Source organism: Engraulis encrasicolus, chromosome 18 (assembly GCF_034702125.1).
Source record: "Engraulis encrasicolus isolate BLACKSEA-1 chromosome 18, IST_EnEncr_1.0, whole genome shotgun sequence".
In the NCBI taxonomy this organism is placed as follows: domain Eukaryota; kingdom Metazoa; phylum Chordata; class Actinopteri; order Clupeiformes; family Engraulidae; genus Engraulis; species Engraulis encrasicolus.
The window spans coordinates 10,276,127-10,290,310 of NC_085874.1; the positions used below are offsets into that span (position 1 = coordinate 10,276,127).

The 14,184-nt window shown below is 43.1% G+C and overlaps 1 protein-coding gene across 1 annotated transcript in view; it reads right to left on the bottom strand.

Annotated features, from left to right (window-relative positions):
- The window catches only part of fndc4a (fibronectin type III domain containing 4a), an 83,232-nt gene that overhangs the window by 32,671 nt on the left and 36,377 nt on the right, over positions 1-14,184 (bottom strand). The window lies entirely within an intron of this gene.

The following is a 14,184-nucleotide window of genomic DNA, read 5'->3' on the forward strand; positions in this document are numbered from 1 at the left end:
ATTTAAAAAAAAGATTCTTCAGCATTATCCTACAAATCTAGATGCCTTAGTGACCGCAAATTGAATTGGGGGACCGGGCAAATATTGTCAAATATTCTATCAAACAGCTTCCTTGGCGGAGGTCTGTATTTCTAATTTATCATGTGTTTATCATGTCATATTACGATACGATACGATACGATACGATGATACTTTATTGTCAGTTTGCACTGAAATTCAGTTTGCATCCCTGAGCAACACTCGTTAAGACGAAACACAATACAGAAAACAGAAAAACATAGGCCTACACAATAACATCACATCTGCTGCAGGTACTGTATGCTCAGAGACATAAGCATTACTCTTTCTGCATGACTCTGGACATGTGGTATTTCCACTTCAAGAGCTACTGTGGGAGGTCTTGGTCCAGGCAAAGCTTGATTTATGAGCTAGTTTCAACAGCAAGGCTATGCATAAGGGCTTTGTGTTTTACATTTTCCCCTTTGGCATTGATATTATCAACCTTTGTTGGTATGCAATGTTTGTGACTGCTGGTGTTCTACAGGCAACCATGTTGCACCTTTGTGCACCAACAAAGGAACTATCCTTAAAGCAGAATAGCACCTTATTTCAGGAAATTGCTTAGGCTATATGAAGTTAAAGGACCAGTTCAGTCAATTTCAACATGCAGTTGTAATGCTCACACTACCCTGGACTTGTCAGGAACGTGATTTTTTTTTTTCTTCAGCCTTTTCCGAGATTGAAATGGGGGCAGCTGTTTGTTTACATTTCAAAAAAACATCTTGATTTATTCCCAAAATCATCCAAAAGGTTATGCAACATCAGCAGACAACTAGCAAACAGCGATACCTTTTGGGAAAATATTTGGAGTAGGCCTATGTTAAGAATTTTAAAAATGTAAACAAAAGCTGCCCCCATTGGAATAGCTCAGATCTCGGAAAGGGCTGAGCCGAAAAATCCAGCATCACCAGATTCCGAGAAGTCAAGGGCAGCGTGAACAATACAACAGCATATTGAAAATGGCTGAAGTGGTCCTTTAAGCTCTAGTTAAATATGAGAATAGGCCTTCATAGCACTTTAAAATGAGTGCAAAATTCCAAATCGGTTATTTAATTCTGACTGTGGTCACTTTATGCTAATGGTTCGTATCACATACTTCTAGTGATTGTGCAAAGCTATGCTAATAATGTCAATCTACTGTAAGTAGCCTACTGAACACACAGAGAGAAGAGAGAAGTAGCACTTCAGAGTCTGCAGTGTAAGGTACATTCTGCTGTAAGCTCAGTCTTTGATGGATAATGAATATGAATACACACAACTTAAAAGAAAACACTGTGGAAAGTTGTGTGTGTGCTGTGCATTGAGACAGACATGATGGGGTGGCATAAAGTGATGAGTTTGTGTTGAAGATGATATGATGTAGTTAGGCGTTTGTGCTAAGGGGAATGTGAGGTGGGATAACTGCTGCATTACATTAGCCTGATTATCATCGACTTTCAAATCTTTTCAAGACTTGGTCTGACCAAGAGCACAACAATTAACGTTTCCCAAACGGCATGGTTGGTCCACCTCCCTAATTGCTGCTGGTTGACTGGTGTCAGACAAAGTGGAGGTCGTGATTATTCGGGAGATCAGAAACGATATTTGCATTGCTCATGGCCTGACTAGAAGCAACGCAGAAGGTGTTGCGTCACTAGGAGGGCCTGGCCTGGCTAGCATGGCATGACGTGATGTTTTAACCCAAAACAAAAAAAGACATGAATACGTAAACACATAAATACACTGTACAAATGTATGGGGAAAATGGTCAGCAATTCTGTAGTATCACTATTGAACATTACGTGTCTAATGAGTAGCACTATTAGCCTACATTACATAGCATTATATATACATACACAGTAGAGTGTGGCTCGGGCCGTTTTTTTCTGTCCGAGCCCGGCCCTCAGCCGACAGAAAAGTGATCAACTCCGACCCGAGCCCGAGACTAATTAAAATGTTAGTGTCCGAACCCGTCCGAAGCCCGAGACCACTGTAATAACAATAGAACCTGTGCGCAAGCAAGATTTTCTATGTGGGCTCCTCCATACTCAAAATACCACGTGATAAACAGCCAGGATAGGCAAAGACGTTAGGATGAGGCAATTTGCAGTAGCCTAATTTAGTTACGCACGCACGCATAGTAAGTATAAACACACACACACACACACACACACACACACACACACACACACACACACACACACACACACATGTGACAGCGCACCTTATGTTTCTTTCGGTTAGACCAGAGATGTTGGGTGCGGTGATCAAATGCATGGGAGGGGCGTGAGAGGATAAGACAGGCGAAAACTAACGAATACGTTTTGGATGCAGTCAGCGCGGCTATGGAACATTTGTTACGTTACTGTTAGTGCAAATAAATCCACGCGAGCCCCGTGAAGATGCCGCTCCTTGTCGTTAAGAAGGACGGGCTATAAGTTCACCCCGAAGAACAGTAGCCTGTTCGACCCTCCAAGAGAATGTCATTTCCCCTGATGTCCATGCGGTCAATATAAAATCAGGAAAGGTTGCACGTGCATAGTTAGACTACAACTGTACAGTAAAAGTGACAAGAATTAAGAACCTACGTGAAGGACATGAAATGTCACAGCGGACAAAATAGTAACAGGAAACCTCTTCGCCCCTACCTTAGGCAACTCCACGTAGCGTGTGCGTCTTCTTAAATCCATATTATGCTCCTTGCTACCCCATGCTGGAAATGTAATCCTTGGCGAGCAATGCAGTGACAAACTTCGTCATTTTATGTTCAACATTTAAGACAGCATCGAAGGCATGCTAAAACATGGCCTACACTAGGCCTACAACAAAAGACCACGCGTTCACTGACAACTGTTGATTTGGTGCTTATTAAGAAAGCAAGTTGACTCGGCATTCCTGCTCGGCTGACTGGGAGTGAGCGTCTATGTTGCCGCTGGTAACTGGCGCGTGCATACAGCCAATAATAATCCTTGCACGAGTAGCCTACCAACATTTTCATTTATGCATATTCAATTACTTATTTTTTAATCACAAAACTGCCGTTTGCATGAACTGAAACGTTTCCTCTGGTTGCTTACACTTTTCACAATGTCTGTTTGCTTCAAGCCCGAGTCCGACCCGAGTCCGACAGATATTCTATTTTTTTTGTCCGAGTCCGGCCCGGCCCGTCGGGTTCCGACCCGGCCCGTCGGGCTTCGATTGGGTTGCCATGCTCTGACACACAGGCATGCAAACTTGCTACTTTTCGGCGAAATACGACGTTTTGAAATCAAAATGGGTCACTTCTGTGAAGTGCAGATCCGAGGATAAAATTTTAGGGGGGGCGGGGTCGAGCAAGGAGAAAAGTGTAGAGCAGTGGTCTCCAATTAACTTTTCCCAAGGGCCAAATAATGAAGAGCAAGCGAGGCCGCGGGCCAGAGCCCACCCCCCAACCCCCCAAAAAATAAATAAATTAATTAAATAAATAAATAATAATAATAGTAAAATTTAAATTAAAAAAATATAGAAACACTGTTGAAATATTAAAATAATATTATTATTAGGTGTTGCACTATAGTGCCAGGAAGGAATGTAAATAAATACCAACTGTGGACAAGTTAACGAGAGAGAGAGAGAGAGAGAGAGAGAGAGAGAGAGAGAGAGAGAGAGAGAGAGAGAGAGAACGTTCAACTGCTGAATGCATGCTCAACTGCTGAACATGTTCTCAAGCAGAGCCACTTCAGTCACGAAGGGAGGGAGGGAGAGAGATATTTACATGACAAGACCTAAAACAAATATAGGTCTACATGTGCGCTAAAATCCCAATTCGGTCGAGGAACAAAAGTCCTTCCCATGGCGATTAAATCTCATTGAACTCGTGCGCTGCAAAAGACGCAAGCCCATGCGATAGGTGGCACCCAGGCAGATAAAATAGTTAGTTTCCACGAATGCTCGAAAATCAAGGTAGTTTTCCTCCAACGCATTTCCGATGTATCATGCATTCTCTGCTCAAACTCGCATAACGCGCCCCTACCAAACTACGGGGGAAAAAATATCCTCCAAATGTAGAACACTACAGTAAGCAAGCTAAAATGCAAAGAAGATGATATCACAAATACACAAAAATAGTGCAGGGGAGGAGAATCGTCCACATTTAACCAGAGGGCAGAGTGCTCTGACTGTATAACTGAGCGCTCAAGACTCTTCTGGTTGAACAGAGGGAAACACGCTCGTGCATACGGGCTGTTCGGGAGATGAGGTGGGCCATGAGGGATATTAAACCTTATTCTGCCTAACTACTAGCCTACGTATGTTTCCTGGACATTTCTGAAATTCGAGTTAGGTGTAGGGTGGGGCAAGGTAGCCTGTTCTCAGATGTTCGCGTGGCGCGTTGCTCTCAGATAAATTAGCCTACCTCGCATAATGAGATACTTCCTTACAGATACGGTCAACCAGACCTTGAATATTACGAGTGCAAGACAAAGCAAAGCTGATATAACTAAGACATACAATAGAAGCAAAGGAGAATCGTTTACATCTGCAAACAGAAGAGAGTTGAGAAAACTCCGACGACTCGGCTTAAAGGGGTATGCCACTATTTTGGGGCTTAATACAGTTAAAATCGTTGGCTGGGGTTTATAATGGTGGTAAAGTGTCTTATTTTTCATGTAAGCCATTGTCTTGCTTTAAGACAAGTTAAAAAAGGGAATATATCGCTAAGCTAGTGAAAGTCAATGTATCCATGTAGCATGCTACAATGCTACACGGATGCATTGACTTTCACTAGCTTAGCGACATATTCCCTCTTTTAACTTGTCTTAAAGCAAGACGACGCTTAACATGAAAAATAAGACACTTTACCACCTTTATAAACCCCAGCCAACGATTTTAACTGTATTAAGCCCCAAAATAGTGGCATACTCCTTTAAATACTGTGCGCTTCGCGCCTCATGACTTTCCAGGTTTAATAGAAAGGGCACGGCTAACCACGGCGCCAGGCTGCACCCAGGCAACGTTGACCTTCAGGAATACTCAGCAAATCTTCTACCTGGCTCTATATTTCCAAGACATTTTTAAGAAACTGGTTTAGCTTTTGTCCTCCATTTTTTTGGTCACGACAGTTCTCTGGAGCTTGAGTTGCGTTAACATCTCTACATGTAGGCTACCTTGTATAAATGATACTTCCAAGTACGGGATAATTGTCATCCAAACTTAAAATAAATGTGAGTAGACAAAAGACAAAATGTATCTGGCCTCCTAAATACATAAAAATAGGGAAGGAGATAATTGTCCTCATTTTCAACCAGAAGAGAGGAGAGTGCTTCGACACCACACAATTGCGAAATGTGTGATGTCCGAGGTCGACGCAATGATAAATAACGGCTAGTCTAGATGTCTAGCAGACAACAGATTTGCACTTCACCACTTTCCCTCATTGTCAATGTGTGTCATGAGACTGTTAGTACAAGATTTAACTATATGTGAATGCTTAGGAGAGATCACTGACGTTTTTGTGGTCGCAAATCGTGTATGGCCACAAATAGGCGCATTTATGGTTTCATTTTTAAGGACCTCATGGCGGGCCACAAGTTTGCTGCCCGCGGGTCGCAGTTGGCCCGCGGGCCGTTGTTTGGAGACTAGTGGTGTAGAGCCTACCGCAGAAATTTGCAAACAGCTCCCACTCTGTTGTAATGGTTAATTACTGGGGAGATGCCACCACCGACAATGACGTTTGACCAATCACAGTATTTGTGTTTGTCGGCACAGCCAATAACAAGAACGAGCCCAATCTAAATCCCACCCTTAATACTTTGAAAGAGCGCAAAACTGCGTCTCAGGTCGGCTGGGCTGGCGCACAGTTATACCAATTTCTTAGTTCTAAGAACGTTTTTGATTATATGACGATCAGTCACAGATAGAGAGATTTGAGAGAGTTGTGTCCGAACTTTACCCCCTTCCCAAATCCTGAAGTGTGCCGTCTGTGGAAGTCTGCATGGTTAGTGAACAGGTACCCCACACCTCACAGTTGGTTCAGTTTGTTTTTCCTGATAATTTGATTCCGCAGCTTCCCTGCCCTCACGAAAAAGCATTTATTCTCATGAGCGCTTCGAAAGCTTGGTTACACGGCACGTGTTCGGTATTATGTTGTTTTGGTTAATGGTTTGAAATGTCCATTTACGCTACAGTAGAATATAGTTTCCGTTCGCTGTATTTGTTCTCTGGTTATAGCGATGCAAAAGGTATCTGATTTCTCTGCGATTGTCGAGTGAATCCAACCAGGGAGTTTAGCGGGAGAGTGTGTTACAGGGGGAAAAGGCTAAAGTAGCTACCGGGTGAAAAAAAAAAAGAAGCGCATGAACACGAGGCATGCAACATCGTGCATAGGCCTATGCTGCAGGCAGCTTCTAAAGCGCAGGAGAGATAGAGAGAGAAGCCTGGGCCAGTCAGTCTAGTGTTTGACACGGGACAAATTGCAGGACTTATCATTCCAAGTTTTTGTGTAATCCCTATAAATTACATTAAAAATCGAGTGTAACATACCTTTTTTCAAGGTCAAAGTTGGAGCTGTCCAACTCATTTTTCTACAGGGAGACAATATGAGATACTAGGGGAATGGACTACAATTTTGAGTAGTTTTCGTAAAATGTCAATAGCTAATTCAAACAATGATATATTTTTTGTATTGCAATTTGTTTGAAATAATGATGATTAAATATGCAAATGAGATCACAACCAGGCAAGTGTTGACAGGGTGTTAAAAATGAGACTGCAGTGCTGAGAGGAGGGGCATTTTATTTTTTAATGGGTCTACTAAGGGTTTTGATGAGGTCAATGGGGTGTTGGGGAAACTGACGATGAGAACCATGCACCATGCCGCGCCACGCCGCCCCGCCGCACTCTTGTCACCTTTTTCACCCCTGACCTGTTTGCATGCCTGCATACAATATACTTGATCTAAAACTAAATACAAAAGAGAACATAAACATATACAAGCTACACACAAGATGCACAATGCTACACAATGCTGTGCTGTCACCGTTAAAGGTTATGGGTCTGCGCTAACGGGGAGGTGATGTGGATACACTGTTGAAGGTTATGGGTTTCCGGTATAAGGAGTTTGCTGGGCTGTTTCTCACGGCCGTGCTCCTCATTTGCATATGAGCCTCAGTAGGGGGTCTGAGGGAACGCGTGGAGACGAGGCACTAATACTGTCATTTAATGGAAGCCCACAAGGAACGCTAGCATGAAAGAAGTCACACATGTTTAGCTGTCAAATCTTTCTCTCCTTCTCTGTCTCTCGCCCACTCTCTCCCTGTCTCTGCCTGTACCCCCATCTCTCTTTTTCCTGGCTCTGTGCTTTCGTTTCTCTAGCTTCCTTTTTCTGTTTTTCATCCTCTGCATCTTTCTCTCTGTGCTTTCAGCTTAGCCAGTCAAGATAAGTCTCTCTCTCTTTCAAAAGATGTGTTTTTTTTCTGTGTTTGACTTTATTTCTGTAGGCCTATATCTTTCTTCCTGCTTTCTGGGAAACCAAACAACATTGCTTTGATTTCATTCCACGAAAAGACTTCAGGATTTGTGGACCGAAGGCTTTCAGACTATTTTGTTTTTCTGGTTTTTCATCAGGGCCAGGAACCCCGGGCCTCACCACTTGGGGGCCCCCTGCCAATGACTTTCAATGCCCAAACATCTCGCAGGGGCCCCTTCTACGATAGTTCGTGGGCCCAACACCATTAATGTGCACATTTCTATGCTGAACAGCAAACTCAGTATTCATCACCGGCTATTGTACTTAATGACCAGACGTTTTTTTATAGCCCATTACGATGGCACTCCAGCACAACGTGTCAGAGGGGGGCCTCTGACACATCTCCAGCACCCCCATCCCCCAGTCACAATAACAGTGCTCCGCCCCCGCTGGCAAGTTAAGGATGAAGATATTTTTTAGATTGTGCAATGGGGCAAGAACAGAGAAATGACCCTGTCCTTCAAATGCTTTTGCTGATGAAGACCAATATAGAGCTCGAAAGTCCCGCCCCTTAGTTCCGCGTTTCACGGGACCTAACCTGACCATCTAACAACGTAGTAGCGAGTAAATATCTTCTGATCTCAGTCATGATATGCGCTGGGATACAAATATGCTGTTTAAGATGATAGATAAAGATTAATCATGCAGAAGTATCAATGTTTTGTTCCGAGACCGTCGGCATGAAAAATGTGAAGAAACACAGCTTTCTAAAAAATGTGGGGGTTCGTACGAAAAATTAAGCAAAAATATCAGAAACAACATATATGGAGCTCGTGGCACAACTTGAAGGGGATCGAAATGCCATTTTAATACCGCCATTGGATTACATGCTACGATTTTGGGCTAAAAACGCCGTTGAGGTCCCATGAAATCGGGGGAAGTGACGTCACTTTCGAGCTCTATGGCCGCATCGCCCACTGTAGGCCCATGTGCTGTTAAACAGAGCATAGTAGTAGCCCTATAATGCATGCCGTTTCACCAATGGAACGCTGCAATAGTCATTGAAAAGTTAACTACCATAGTACTACACTACTATGACATAACACAGGGCCTTTAATAATACGACTTGGTCATTCACACAGCAAACTTATAATGTCGTGTTTAAGGCTTTTTTATTATGTTTTTTCAAATATCAGAGTGTGTCTGCTTTTTCTCTCCCTTTTTGGGCTTTTGTTAAAGGTTTTTGCTATTCATTGTAAGGAGCTCTAATGAGTCAAATTATGAATATTTATGAAGTCATATTTCATCATAACATTATAATAATACTGTAAGAGTGTGGATGTTGTCCATTCTTCAGCATGGCAGGGTATGCACTTCCCACTGTACCTCTGAAGTAGAGAGACTTACAGAGGCAGAATATGAGCTACACCCACGCAACACCACAGTAAACACTATGCTGTTACTTTCTCTCTCTCCCTCTCCCTCTCTCTCTCCCTCCCTCTCTCTCTCTCCCTCCCTCTCTCTCTCTCTCTCCCTCCCTCTCTCTCTCTCTCTCTCTCTCCCTCTCTCTCTCTCCCTCTCACATGCTCCCTTTCCCTCGCTGCCTATCTCTTAATCCATCCTTACCTGCTGTTCCACCATCAAAGGTTTTCCCTATCCCTCTACCATCCTCTATAAGATAAAATGAAAAACACACTTGAATGGATTGGTTGATCTTTTAACAGGCATGGGTCAGGCGTGGATTTTCTGCCTACAAAGTGCAGCTAAGCATTTTCTCTGAGAAAATGTGACGCCCATTATCGACCCTCCACTTTGAATCACTGCGGTGTCTATCTGAAGGTAACCGACCCTGATTTCAGAGCTTCAACAAAGTGTTTCAGTGCTGCAACGAAGAGTTTCATAGGGCCATACGGTAATTTTTCCACTACCTTTCTTTTGATGAAAGACTGTACCGAGTCTGGCCGTTAAAATTGGTGCCTTTTAGCTTTGCGCCCCGGATGGCTTTTCTCAGTCACGACTGGCTTTGAGAGGTAACTTCCAATAAAGTCAGAGAAAGAGGGGAAAAAATCACTTAACAGCTTTTGATAGTTCAGATGTTCTCAGTAAATGTGTGTGACCACAATTTTTTTACGTAGTATTCAGCTATTCATATTTCTGCTCATCTTACTATAGTATTATAATATCAATATTACAATGAAACAGTGAAAAGCTGTACAGAGCTAAGTAAACCAAGCATTTTGTTATTTGTTATTATATTTGTAATATTTTCAAGGGAAATATGACTGCAATAATGCCTGCTGGACTTCCCTCTCAGTACTGCTACACCGCCTCAATAACTTGAGCACCTCAGAGGAAAAAAAAGCTCCTTTTATGTGTGGCTTCTTTTGTATGTGTGTGTGTGTGTGTGTGCGTGTGTGTGCGCGCACGTGCGTGCGTGCGTGTGTGTGTGTGTCACAGGGCACTAGCGACCAGGCTCCACGTGAATGGAATGATACGATGCATACACTCCTCTTCTACCTCACCAACGCTTCAGTGTGAAGGCGCCATCAATTTTTAATGTGAAAAAGAGAAAAGTGTGTGTGTGTGTGTGTGTGTGTGTGTGTGTGTGTGTGTGTGTGTGTGTGTGTGTGTGTGTGTGTGTGTGTGTGTGTGTGTGTGTGTGTGTGTGTGTGTGTGTGTCACAAGGAGAGAGTATGTGAATGTTGTGAGACGCTAAGAGATGAAACGGCGATTCCTCAGGGAGTGAATTGAGCAGAGCTGAGTATTCTCTCTCTCTCTCTCTCTCTCTCTCTCTCTCTCTCTCTCTCTCTCTCTCTCTCTCTCTCTCTCTCTCCCTGCGTCCCCCTACGGGATCCTTTGGTATTTCCAGGATAGTGTCCCATCATCTCACACAAGCATTACTGGACACATCACCATTGGCTAAAAGAAAGAGGAGGAGGAGGAGAGAGAGAGAGAGAGAGAGAGAGAGAGAGAGAGAGAGAGTAACTTTTTACATACAAAGGAGAGATTAGAGAAGAAGAAGAAGAAGAAAGAAAAAGAAAATACCTAAAGAGGGAGAAAGCAAGGCATAGGCAAGAGCAGGAGGAAGATGATGATGAAGAGAGGCCGACGTCATTAGGAGAGGCATGACAGTCCGCGGCTACTGCACACCATGGGATTAAGAGATGAAGAATAGTGTATTCCAGTAACATACATCATGTCTTGTTCTGAGAAGACATCACAAGACCACATGCGTGAACTCCCTCTTTTTGTCTCTCTTTCTTTCTCTGTCTCTCTCATGTAATCTCTCTCTCTCTCTCTCTCTCTCTCTCTCTCTCTCTCTCTCTCTCTCTCTCTCTCTCTCTCTCTCTCTCTCTCTCTGTCAATTCAATTCAATGAGCTTTATTACCATGACAAAGAGGAAATGTATTGTCAAAGCATAAAATACAGCATGTAATAAAGGTACACTGTGCAGGAAATGGTCAAAAAAGATAATGCAACTATGCTGATCATTGAAACTGGGTTGCCTATTGCCAAATTTGATATTTTTGTGAAAGTTTACTAAGTAATAAACTTAATTTTCTAGTATGGCCCAAGTACAGTCATTTTTGCAGCTAAAAAAAAGCCTATTTCTGGAAATTCAAAATGGAGGACGATGGAGAAGATCCCCATTTTCATGTAAGCCTATGAAAAGTGCAATTTTCCCAGTTATAAGTCATAATGAATGCTTAGAATTTGATGGTGGTGGTAAATATTCATGAAAAAAGTAACATTAGTGAATGAGTAGCATGGATTCTGGAAATAAACAACTAAAAATCTCACACAGTGTCCCTTTAAATAATTTATACACTGTATACATCTCTCTCTCTCTCTCTCTCGGATCTCTGTGCTTTTGTATGTCTCTGTTTTGCTCTGCATCTCTCTCTGTCTCTCTCTCTGTTTCTCTCTATATACTGGGTTCCTTTCAACCCAGCCCATAAAGAATGCAAAGTCTGCCGAACTCGAGTGACTCACTGACTTATGAACGTGAGTGAGATATAATTTGTCTTCCGCCTGCATGCGCGGGACATTTTCCAAGTGTTGTTCTGCACTACACCACATCTATCTCTATAATATGTGTCCTAGAGCTCTCTCTCTCTCTCTCTCTCTCTCTCTCTCTCTCTCTCTCTCTCTCTCTCTCTTTCTCTCATTCTTTTTCCGTCATGAATAAAGATTAGCAAGTCTTAAACAAAATAGCCACAGGACAGGAGTGTCTTTTAAATTGGCGCTTCACTTTATCCTACAGTCAATTTCACAATTAAACAAACTCGATGATTTGTGGAGAATCCCGCACTCTGCAGGGTGTTTTCCAAGTGGGAATTTGCTTAGGTAAAAAAAGAGCAGATTGTTAACTCGTGATTATTATATGGTTGTGACGTCATCTGTCGAATGCTCCATTCATTTCAACGGGGCTCCCCAACGTTCGGACGTCTGTTATTTTTCGATAACGGACGGGTTGGTCTATAACAGACCGCTGTCAATGGCAACAAGACTTTTCACTGCTAAAGCGACTTTTCAACAAGACTCTAATCAGCTGCTGTGATAGACAGCACCCGTTGTCCTGGCTACCGCTGTCAATGGCAACAAGACGTTCACTGCTAAAGCCACTGGCTTGTATACAAGTCAGTGGCTAAAGCGAATGTTTCATATCACTCCGCAGGGGGTCCGGTCTTTTGTCACTCTAATCAGCTGCTGTGATAGACAACACCTGTTGTCCTGGCTAGCCTACCTAGCTGTTGCCTAGCGGTGTTCCACAACCGCACTGTTTTGTTTTGCGCAGCAACAATCTTAACATTAAATAGGTCTAAAGAAATGTCCCCGCATGTGTGAATCATTTAAGTATATCCATATAATAAGCGGGTTAACTTTCGGCGAGTCGGTCGCTTTGTGGAATAGCAGCACTTCAGAGAGAACAAGACCCCTCCGCTCCGCGTCGGGGTCTAAAGATTCTCTCTGTCGTGCTGCTATTCCACGGTAGCGACCTTCTCGCCGAACGTTAACCCTTACTTAAAGAGGCTGCAGGGAGAGGGACGGTGGATTATCGAGTTTGTGGGCTGCGTATTAGAAGTAGAGAGAGTTTAGTAGAGTAGAGCAGAGTAACTTTATTGATCCCTGAGGAGAAATTCAGGTGTCAAATACCTTACATAAATACACATAATGCCCACATGGACATTTAAAGACACATATAACACAGGTTATATGTATGAGATATAGTATGAGAAGCAGCTGCAGTCAGTGGTACCCCTGTGTTGTATACTTAGTAGTAGAAATGTAAAGAATGCACGGAGGATAAATGTACGTGAACTTCACTTTACTTCATTCATTCTTATTCTGGCGTATGCATGTAATTGTACATCTCATTACCATATGCAGCGCCCCTAGAGGCTAGGTAGATACACCACACCCTGCCAGACAGACAAGGGAAATATGGGCACATCCAAACAAAACTGTGCTCGAGTGCTCAACACTTGGGGGAAAAAAGAACGACAAAACGGCATATACATGCATAATTTTATGTCCCATGATTTATTCATTTACATATTTTTATACTTTAAAGTGCATAATCTGGAAGGTGTGTGTGTGTGTGTGTGTGTGTGTGTGTGTGTGTGTGTGTGTGTGTGTGTGTGTGTGTGTGTGTGTGTGTGTGTGTGTGTGTGTGTGTGTGTGTGTGTGTGTGTGTGTGCATGTGCGTGTGCATGTGTGTGCGTGTGTGTGTGCATGTCTTTACAACTTTATGAGTCTCATCACTACCAACTGACTGTGGCTCAGGACGGTGTCATAAGACCTGCCAATCGCCTACAAAAGGAAGATGAATACACGGCAGTGCTGCATCAGGGATATCAGGGATTGAGAACAGTCTCATTGCTGCTCTGGGCTTAGGCCAGAATATGTTAGAATATGCCAGTGATGCCTCCATACTGTTGGTTGTAAGGTGAAGGCACTCTATCTCTCTTGACAGACTGGCAGTTAATGAGCTAGAGACAGACAGACAGACAGACAGACAGACAGACAGACAGACACCCACACACACACCCACACGGCCATTAAAAGTAGCAAATATGACTTCACTTTTCTTACAGCTGAGCCATACGTTCTATTCTATTCTATTCCATAAACAGAAACAGTACAGTGTGCTATAGTATTGTGTAACAACAGCCAACGGAAGAAAAGAAAGAAAAAAAGCTTGGCCAGCGTAATTGTTCATGACACTGCTTGGAGCACCTGAAGCAGGATCTTGCGGAGGCCTCTCATAGCCAACGGTAAGTACCTGAACTCTGGCCGGAGGAAGTTTGGTCTGCTGCTCTACTCAAAATGTTCCCCGTTCAGTTGAGCTTGCCGACTGCCAAGCAGTGACATTCTAACTTCTAATTATTTCAGGAAGTTTCAATAGCCATTAGAGCATTGTGTGTGTGTGTGTGTGTGTGTGTGTGTGTGTGTGTGTGTGTGTGTGTGTGTGTGTGTGTGTGTGTGTGTGTGTGTGTGTGTGTGTGTGTGTGTGTGTGCGTGTGCGTCACTGTGTGCTTTGTTCAGCTGAAACAACCAACTCTGGCAAACTCTCAAGTTTTGAGTGGCTCTTCAACATTGTCCTCAACAATTTCCTGGTACGGTCTGTGCGACCACAATGACAGCTTCTCTATTATCCCTGTTAGTCACACAATGCTTCCTTGCGATCCTTAAAATGC